The sequence below is a fragment of the Desmodus rotundus genome, chromosome 5 (genome assembly GCF_022682495.2).
Source record: "Desmodus rotundus isolate HL8 chromosome 5, HLdesRot8A.1, whole genome shotgun sequence".
Taxonomy (NCBI): domain Eukaryota; kingdom Metazoa; phylum Chordata; class Mammalia; order Chiroptera; family Phyllostomidae; genus Desmodus; species Desmodus rotundus.
The window spans coordinates 145,049,985-145,061,004 of record NC_071391.1 but is presented as its reverse complement, the minus strand read 5'-3'; positions in this window follow the sequence as shown (position 1 = coordinate 145,061,004).

The window sequence follows — 11,020 nt, the reverse complement described above, 5'->3', positions numbered from 1 at the left end:
AGCAAACATTTTTCTTCCCCCCCCCCCCCCCAAAGTAACATTATCTTATCTCAGACTTTGTTCCCTTATCTAAGAGAAGGTCAGATTCTCCCTGGTTTTCCAGAGCAGTACTTGCCTTGCTGGTAGCAAGGCTGATTTCTTATTTTCTTTCCTCTTTCGTAATTTCAATTTTTATGCAACTATGTAAAAGGAAATTAAGGATTTTGCAATAGACCATGGTCAGGAAGTCTCTTTTTAGATAGTTGTGCTTAATTTTGTCAGCATTATTTGTATGAAAAGGCCAGTTTGTCTCAGAAAGTTCTGCTACTCCCCCGAGGTAGAGAAAGCAGGCAAAAGAAGCAGAGGGAAGGGAGGGGAAGCAGAAATGGCCAGAGAGCCAGGGACCAGAGAAAGCTGATGGCTGGGCACAAAGAAACAAAATCCTCAGCCTTGAAACTAAAGGTCATGGAAATGACTACAGCCACCAGCAGCTGGAGCAGAGCGTGAATACAAAGGCAGGGTTGGAGGTGGGGGGTTGGCGGTCCAGGGAAGAGAATGGGAACAGAGCAAGGCCACACTGGTGGGGTGCCAGGATGATGCAGGAGTCTCATTGAGAGCTTACCTCACCCCTAGGGCAAAAGAGAGAAGGTGACCAGAGGCAGCAGCTGCAATAGCAGCATGGGGAAGGGTCCCGGGTTTAAAATCTGGAAGTAACTGATTTCCATTGCATTGCTAATCAGGACTAAGGGTTCAATCACTAAATTCAGTCACAGCTGCACAAAGAATGCAACATTTCTGCATATTTGAATCTTGTGACTGAAAGGCGTATCTGCTATACTAGCAATATTTTATTTTGTTGAAGGATGTTGTTATAGTGGACTTTTGTAAGATATTTTTACCCACACCCCCAAAGTTAAGACCATTGTCAGCATGGCTTACGGTAAAACTAATTTAGCTTTGATAATATCAAGGCTTTTTTCTCAGTATCAAGTAATAGAATGGATCCATATTCCTAATATGTGATGCTTTTGTCAGAGTTTCTCATACTTTAGTAATATATGAACCTATTTTAAAGAAAACTAAGCAGAATCCGTAGGTTGACTTATTTCTATTGTAGTGCTTCTTAAATAGGTACAAACATAAAATAGGTATGTAAAATCCTTATGTTTGATATCCCTTTATAACAATACAGGAAAAAACAGAAATATAAATAACACCCGTATAACTCAAGGTAACAATATTAATTTAATGATAACTGATGCTGTTTTGCTGACAGTAAACTGCGACTGAAAGAGTGACTGACACTTCAGTTCGGTGTTCAGCCTGTAGACCCGACCATGTGCCCTGGGACCACTCAACCCTTGTGCCCCATTTCTCTGTTCTGCTAATGCACAAAAAGGAGCATTCAAAGTTGGTCCTCATTGTAGCCCGCACGGATTGAGGGACCCCCAGGTTCAAGGAGTCTGAAGCCCAGAACCACTTGCTTTTTATTATAAAACTGGGGGAGGAACCCTATCTTCGCTCGAGGGGTACCCTGTCACTGTACAAGGAAATTCATACGGTGTCTCATCTATCATCAGACCTACCATGGACTTCTCAGTAGGAAGTGAATAAAAATGTGTTCTGAGTGCAACTCAGCTTTGAAACCAAGATTTTATAAATTAGTAAAACACACAAACAAATAAAGGCTTAGGCACTCATCCACCCATGTACACTTATTAACTGAGTTTAACTGAGTGGTTTCACTCAATGGGAATATATCATTCACCTATCATTTCTCTTGGACATTTATAGTTTAACCCATTTATTTGTAAGTATAGATTGAACATTCTTGTGTAAAGGCAGTTCAGGCATCAGCAATTTCCTCCTGGAGCTTAAGAGGAAGAAGTGGATTGAAGAGGAGAAAAAGCAAATGGTGACTCCGAAGGCCTACAGGTAGATCTGACACTGGCCTTGTGACATGTCTGGACCCAGAGGTTCACATCAAATCTCTCTCACGGAAGATGGAGCTGCTCTAGCCAAGTGCTGGGCTTATTCCCGGAAGACTTTCAAGGCTGAGAGGAACCCATCAGTGACTCCTGAGACCTGGAGTCAGCCCACCGTCTAGGCAGCAGGCGATTCAGCAAGTCTACAGCCTCGGTGCACCTCTGCCCTCTCCCCACTGATACCCTTCCTGTGAAAGTACCTGCGGAGCCCTCTGCTCTGTGCACTACATAAACCCTGTTCTTTACTGCGAGAATCTCAGGCATGTTCCTGGCCAATCTGACACACTTTGGAGCCAGTGTAGAGCAACCCCTTGTTACTCAGGCCCCTATTAATGATGTGGGAGAATGACATTCTCCTTTTCTGTGTAGGCATTACTCCTTACAGTGCAAAAGCATGGTAGCAAGAGTGCTAGCTAGCTCAGGCTGCCGATCAATCTCCTGTTCCCTGAAGTCAGTGACCAGCGAGAGTTACTCGCATGAGACAGGAATTTGGGCCCGAATTATTCTAATATGGAGTCACAGGACAGATCGGATGAAAGACTTAATTATCCTGGATATTTAGATATTATGAACATACATGTAGATGGTGGGTAGCCTCTGTACTGTTTTGTGACCCCCTTCACCTAGGTTTTCATTCTTTACCCTTTTCCACCTCCTACCACAACTCTCACTGAGTTATTCCCTTGTGTGATTTCCTTCCATGATTGCACTGATGGCTCAGAAGGTCAGTCTAATAAGTGCCTAAAACCAGTGTTCAGGGAAAACAAATGGCATTAGAAGGCCTTTTCCCTTTCAGTTGGAATCTTGAGAATGGTTCCTCAGCAACTTCTGTAATGTATGTGGGCCTTCCTTGTCTTTGCTGGTTATTGCAAGTCCAAAGGCCACCAAGCTTTATCATTCTTATATTCCTAAGATACACTTCAAAGGGCTCTTCTCTTTTTCTGAGAACAGTTGTTAGAAATTGAAGCAATACTTCAAAAAGTAAATTTCCAATTCCTCTGGTGTTTTGAACCTGCAGACTTAAATTTCCTTTGTCAGTTATTCCAAACTTATACTTGAAAGTATAAATGATTACTATCTGGGTACAACTGTGACAGATTTCCCTCCAAGCTGTGCTAATGAAGGTCACAAGCACACCCTCCACCCTGCACAAGGCCTCTAACTTTATCTGTAGAACCCTAGACGTAGTCATTTAGATGTCATCTGAAGGTATGCGAAAATCTAAGTGACTTCCGGGATGCCCTTCTAAGTCTATGAACTTACATACCTCTGAACCTTGTAGCACAGGTATGAATAAACTGTGGTTTACAGAAAAGCAGTGGACTCGAAATAATCTGAAGGTAGCTTGAAATCAATGCTAGATAAAGACAATGAACATGTTTTTATCATTACTGAAGATGTTTCATACAAGACTTGGCATCACTACAGGCAACTAGTCTTTGGTTAGCCATTTACTAAGAAAGGGTAGAGCACTGGCCAGGTGGCTCGTTTGTTTGGAGTGTCATCCCTTTACACCAAAAGGTTCTGGGTTCTATCCCTGGTCAGGGCACATACCTAAGTTGCAGGTTCAATCCCTAGTCAGGGAGTATAGAGCAGGCAACCAATAGATGTTTCTCTTTCACATCTATGTTTTTCTCTTTCTCTCCCTCCCTTTCTCTCTCTCAAAAATCAATAAATATATCCGCAGGTGAGGTGATTTTTTAAGAAGTATAGCATTTTTATTCTTTAATATTTTTAAAGTTTTTTTCTCTAAGAAAAATAAATAATGTACAAAAAAACCTTAAAATGAACTTTTAATTTTGTGCTTTAAAAACTCTTTAGCACTATTTTTACCTTGAAACTCAGAAGGATAGCAATGCAAGAATTAGGAAAGATCATCAAGAGTAAAGACATGTCATTAGAGACCAAGGTTAAGATCATTCACACCCTCATATTCCCAATTTACTTTGTACAGATATGAAAGTTGAACAGTAAAGAAGGCTAATACGAGAAAAAATTGATTCATTTGAGTTATGATGTTGGAGGAGACCTGTACAGATACCCTGGACCACCAGAAAGATGAACAAGTGGGTCATAGAGCAAATTAAGCCTGAAACATCACTGGAGGCAAAAATGACAGAAGTGAAGATGCCCTATTTCGGGCACATCATGAGAAGGCATGCTTCTTTGGAAAAGACAATAGTGCTGGGAAAAATAGGAGGCAGCAAAAAAACAGGAAGACCAACTATGAGATGGATTGGCTCCATGAAAGAAGGCATAGACAGGGCCCTACAGGAGCTGAGCAGGGCTGGTGAGGACAGGACACTGTGGATGTCACTCATTCACAGGTTGCCATGGGTCAGTGTGGCCTCCATGACATGTAACACACACATCTTGCCTTTCTCTGCACTCCCTGCCCGAGCTGAAGCTTGCTATCCCTGCTCAGGCAACAGGCAGCAGAAATGTCACTAGCAACTAGCTGGTCTAGAAAAACAAGAAGCTCTCAATTGCCAATGAAGCACACTGAGTTTCTATTTACTGAGCGGCCTGGATATATCCCACTTCCTCTCTAAGAGGCTGTTTCCTCATCTGCAAAATGGAAATGAAAATACAGGCTCTGCCCTCTCAGAGGTTGGGGTGACAATTGAACACAAACACATGAATTTTTTTTGAATACTCCAAAGCTCCCCTGAATGCAAAGTGTTGTGTGTCTGACAAAGGAGGCAGAACGCATTCTTGTACCTCTTTAGTCACAATCTCAGAATTAACTTGTGGAAGAACAGTAATTTGGCAAGCAGAGACTATTGTGACACGGTGGATTAATCTGGATGGTGACAATAAACCTGCTGGCCAGCCGCTGAAGAGCAGGTGCTGCTCACATGATGGCGGCCTCGTTTCAGGCCTTGAAAGCGTTCTAGAACATGTGGGCTCTGAGAGCTGCCAGACAGGACCCAGAGCAGGCAGTGCCTCTGTTGGAAGAGTGGAACAAGCAGGGCAGTTTTCCTCTAATGCTGAGAGAAAGGGAACTACGTTCTTATGGCTCTCTCTCTCTTTGGCAGAGAAATTGGAAGGAGAATCCCTAACGAAGTGCGCAATTTCCAGGAGCGGAATTTCATTTGTTTTTTTCAATATGGTTGTTGAACCTTTTTTGCATAGAAGACCAAAAATGAATAAAGAACAGATTCAGCAGCAGTTCTTCTAAAATAAAGCCTCCTGATCTCATTTTACTTTAGAAATTCTGCAGTAGATCATCACCTACATTGCTACATACATTGTTTCTCAAAGGGTGGTCCATGCAACATCCATTCAGGATAACATCTCGAGAGGCAAATTTCTGGGCCCCATCTCAGAACTAAGCACCTCGCAGATTTGGTGGTCAGAGAATCTACATGACCAGCAAGAAACCTAGCAGATTTATATACATGAAAACATCCAGTTCAGTTTGCCTTAATTACAAATGCTACCAAAAAGATGTAGTGGGCCTTGCAAAGCAGAAACCAGTGACACTAAAACACTTTAAAGTATATATATATATTTAGAAAGAATTCCAAACAGTGAATAGTAAAGTTCCAATGAGAAAAGTAGTTTGATAAACAGGGTTGGCTTTAGGCAAAATTTAGGTCTCCAAGGTGGAGTCAAAGGTTTCCACTGAATTTTGGAAACTTCACTTTTCCATTCTCAGCATCCCTACAATTAACTCCGTGTTCCATGACCCACGGTGCTTTCTCCCCTATAAGCTGCCTTTCCTGCATTAGTAAAATTTAATTAAAAAAATTAAAAAGCAATCACACAGGCATATGTGCAAACTTGCCAAACCTTCTGGTTGAAAATTGAAGATTTCAGATATCTAGATATTTTAATTTATCCATTAATTTACTCGTTCATTTAAGATATAGATTACTGAATATCAAGTACTGAGGCTAGAAAAATGAATGAGATATGGCCCATGCTTTTCAGAAAAATTATTCAAAACATAGGAATCAAGAATTTACAGCATATTCTTTCAATGTTGGGGCATTGCTTAACAAGCTTACCCAAGCATTATTTACAGTAATTCTCGAGGAAAATGTACTCATGTTGACTTTGCTATTTCCTATTTACTAAGGGCTAGGATTCTACTAAGTTACATGTTAATTTATAAATCTACCAACGACTAGTGGGTGGAGGCCAGGGATGCTGCTGAACATCTATGATGGAGAATTCTCCCTCCAGCAAAAAATTCTCTAGTCCAAAAGTCAGTAGTACCGAGGTTGAGAAACTGTTCTACAGAGATCAAAAACCACTCTTTTGGGGCAATTAGGAGACCTTTGTCCTCCTTGGGTAAAGCAGTTTCTGTGGGGTTTTAGTGGTTTCTGCAGTGGACTAATAAAGAGAGGGAAGTCCGGAAGTGAAGTCCGCAAGTGAAAACTTTTAAAGTGTTTGGTAGTGAAGAGTGTGAGATCAGTGAGTAAACAGGAGAGGGGAGGCGGGGCTATAGGAAGGATAATTCGTGGTACCAAAGTATTTTAAATTATGTGGATCAACTGAAATTTGCATTTTCATTTAGATGATGGATGATTTTGAAGCCATCACCTAAGCTACAGTATATTATTTTAATGAAAGATATTTATAGATTCCACATCTTAAAAACGTGGGGAAATAATGATACCTGATTATGGTCATAGCTGCATAATCACAAACATTTAGTACAGGAAAATGCTGGACGTGCCTTTGTGTCGAAAATTGTATTCTCACAGTTACATACTCAGTGAGAACCATGTAAGCTTTTGTCACTCTGTAAAATCTTATTGCCTTTCAGTATGTGATATCTAAATTACTTAAGTATCTTGTTAAGAGTCTTTCATTAATCAAATACAGACACCCCTTCAGTGCTTCGTATACCATGAGTGACTGGCCAGTCATTCCATCCAGAGGAAAAGTTCTCTTGACCACGCCTGTCTGTTTGAGAAATGGGAGGTTTCCATTACGGAGCGAGTAAATGTCATTACTATGGGAATTGTCTTTTTTAAGTAGCTTTGGAGAAGTTGTTTTGCTTTAGATGAAAAAGTCAGAGCCCTTCGGCTGAATGGGTAGTTCTTTCACAAACTTCATGCATTTAGTAGTTCGCATATTGTAAAAACATTTTGTCCAACTGATGAACATTCGACTTATTTTTAATCTGTCACAAACCATGAAACGGACCTTAACTTGTGAAGCTGACATATATATGATCAAGGATATCCTTGAACATTCTCTCTCGAGATGAGGAAAGAATGCAGAAGGGAGGGGCAAAACTAGTCTTTGCTTTGAATCTCTTGTTTTCCTTTAGTGTGGATCCAAGGTTGCACTTTGAGCAAGCAAGCTCTGAATTATTCCTATCCTGAAGGGTCACAAAAAAACTGCTGGTAATCATTGAACGAGGTTAGTATCAACTGGGCAAGACATAACCTTTCTGAAATGATTGTTTCTTCACTAAACAAAAACTTAATTTTTCCAACAGAAAATTTCTAATAAGAATTCTGTATTTTAAGGAGGTAGTTATGTTTTTTATAATAAATTGATTCAACATTGAATTGCTAAGTAGCATTATGTAAATATTGTGGCTAACTTTTCCTCCTTGCATATCTTTCTATATGCTGTTTCTCATTTATTCGGTACAGGCATATTGGGTCAACAATTTTCTTGTACTTAAGTGATTAATAATTTATTACACTATTCACTTAGTCTTATGGAAATTTTTAATAAACTTATCCTCATGCCTTTTTTAAAGAAAGCATTTTTGCCTTGAAAGGTCCAATTTGGTCATAGTTATTTTTCAGAAATTTGCTGGGTAATTTTGTGTTCTAGGGAAAATTTTTTTAAATGTTCATTATAGACATAGTATTGCTTTTCCTCTTTCCCCTAGACTGTATTCCTAGCCTAATCTGAATATGGTAGACACATGATAATTATACAGCTCGTGGCTTAGAGACAATGGTAAACTCCACAGAAAAGCCCTCCGGGGGTAAGGGCTCCGGTCGGTCTGCAGGTTCAGGCCCTCCAGCAAGAGGAGCAGAGAAAGATGAACGGCTACCGAGAAGCTGTGAGGCGCTTACGAAAGGTGCTATGAAGAGTCCCCTCAAACATACTGTCACAGTCAGTAAAGCCTGGCTCCCAGGGAATGAATGGGTCAGAGGGTTTCTAAAACTGATTGCGTGGCCAGAGACAAGTTCATTCACCTCTCCAAGCCTCCGTTTCCTTGCCTGTAACTTTTCTTCTTTACCTCAGTGGATTGTTGGGAAGATAAGATAGTTCATGTAAAGAATGAAGCAGGAACTGAATATAAAACTCACTCATGGTTTTTGCTGTAGCTGCTGCTGTTTGCTCTCTGTCCAGTTCACAGGAGGACCTGGAGCTTCAGTCGTGCCTGGCTGGCTCCTGCCTCCTCCCCGCTCTTTGTCTGTACAGGCAGACGTGGATCTCTCCTTGCTCTCTGACTCGTTCTCTTAATGTGTTCTTAATTTTAAAATAATTTCTTCAGTTATTTAGCAGTAAAATACTTCCTTAATCCCACCTGGAATAAAAAGGTGTATTTTGCTGTTTTGAGGTAGGAGTTGGAGAGGACCTGGTGTTATTAATTATATTTACAGATTAGCCTTCAGTTTACAAACGAAGAAATTCAGGTTGTAAATTAGAAGGTGTAATGTAATGTAAGTTGTAATATCTGACTATCACCATCCTGAGCTTTAAAGTAAAACCCAGATATAATTTCTAGAATGAAAAGAATGTATCTTCTCAAGGAATGAAGGCAAAACTCGATTGCCTTCTAAAGAGTTCAATTTCTGTATACGTCCAAACCACACTGGATGTGCCCGATCTCACTGATTCTCAGAAGCTAAACAGTTCAATTTCTTTTAATGGTCTGTAGACTAAGTTGATAAGTGATAAAAGGATCTGCAAATAATTACACAGGGAACTATAAGCATAGTTAACCATAGAGTATTTTGGTAATTGCTATAGAGCTAAAACTAACTTTGTCATTTAATTGCTTCCTGGACATGAAATCACTTGGATAAAATCCAAGAAATAAACAAAAATCCCAAACCCTTGACATACACTTATATTACTATCATATGAAGGACCGCACTTTTTAAAAATATCTTATTTTGAGAGAGAGGGGAATGGGGGGAGAGAAACATTAATGTAAGAAACATAGTATGCACCCTGATTGGGGACTGAACCCACAAGCCAGTCACGTGCCCTGACCAGGAATTGAACCAGCGACCTTTCCCCTTGCAGTATGACACCCAACCAACTGAGCCACAGCGGTCAGGGCAAGGACTGCAGATTTCTTAATGCTTTTCTTTTGAGTGTACATACTAGTTTCACAGAAATGTTTTCAAATGTGTAAGGACGTATGTGCAGTGCCAGACACTGAGGATACAAAGATAAACACATCCCCACTTTTAGATGTTCGTCATCTCACGGACACAACAGTCACTGACTAAGCAGTAGTGATGCGTGTACATGACAGAGATGTGCTGAAAGAGAGCAGACAGGGGTTTTATATCCACAACAGTTTTGATTGGGCATGGACGAATACTTCTGGGGAGGAGGAGAATGTGTAGAGGAGCTTCTCAAGGGAAGCGGATGAGACTGGACGGTTTGACAGGTGGCCGAGAGGAGGGTGTTCAGGCACAGAGAGCAGCCTGTAAAGGACACAGAGACTAGAAAATGGGGGCTTAGGGGAAGATTGGAAGTAGTTTGGCTATCGCGGCCGTACAGGATGATGCCTGGTGGAATGGTAGGGGGACGCTACAGCAGTAGGTGGCGACAAATTGCGAAGAGCCTGTAGGCCACTGGTGCTGGACGACTGTAAATGCTGTGCTAGTTGTGATGAATTAATTACACTGCCTTATTTTGGGCGGCTGTAACAAATTACCAACTGGGCAGCTTAAATAACATTTCTCTCTCGCAGTTCTAGATGCTGGAAATCTCAGATCATAGCGACATTATGGTTGGGTTCTGGTGAGGATCCTCCTCCGGGCTGCAGACGGCTGGCTTGTTACGCCCTCACATGGTATTGGAGAGCGAGCGCTGGCCCCTGACTTTTCACACAAGGGCATTACATTAATCCCGTGCACGCAGGCTCCAACCCCATGACCCAGTTATTTCCCAAAGACCCCGCTTCTGAATACCATCACATTGGGGATTAGGGCTTAAACACAAATTTTGGGGGAGCACATTCAGTCTATGACAGACAGCCATAGTTTGAGATTCCTAGTGTTTTTTCTTTTTTTTTCCTTCAGAAGTTCTTTTGAGGCTACACTATTAAAGGGGGGAGTCACTTCTTCTTTTTTACATAATCCCTACAACAGTGCCTGTAAAGATAACTTCCCTCTTTGCTACTTACCTTTAACTTCACCAAAGATCAATGGCTACCATTACCTGAGTTTCTTTCGGGTAATTTTACTGATCAAAGAACAGAATCAAAAGTATTGGAGAGCAGGCAGAGGAACCGGGGTTACATAGGGATACAGGAAGAGTCCAGCTATTTTGTCCTACTTCCTAAACTTCAAGAAGTTAGTACCAGCTTACCAGCTACCATCTTCCTCTTGGAGCAGAGTTGGTCTGTTCTCAGAGTTGGGCTAGTCTCAGCCCCCACCCACATTTATATGCAAGGCCTCTGGGCTGTGCGCTGGGGATGCAGCAGTCAACAAACCGCTCAGTGGGCCCCTGGAAAAGCTTAAATCTGAAGGTGCTTTAAGCTTAAGTATTGGAGAAACAGTAAAGTTTCTTTTGTAATGAAATCTTTTTTTTTTAAACTATTACCATCATGCATGGCAGGTGTACGTTATATTGTGTTCTAATTATGGCAAATTTTAGCGTTATATTATAATACCTTTGCAACCCATAATACAATAGTAGCACTGAAAGTGGTTCTTAGAAGGGAGTGATTTACTAATTTCAAATCTTAGAGGCTAAGGTCTGTGTCTTCCAAAACACAACTTAGTTGGAATAAAGTGACTATGGCTAGGCTTATTTATTCTCGAATGCAGCAGCTCAAAGCTCAAAAGCCACCTTATAAAGATCCTACAGAATTCCCATCAGTAAGGAGT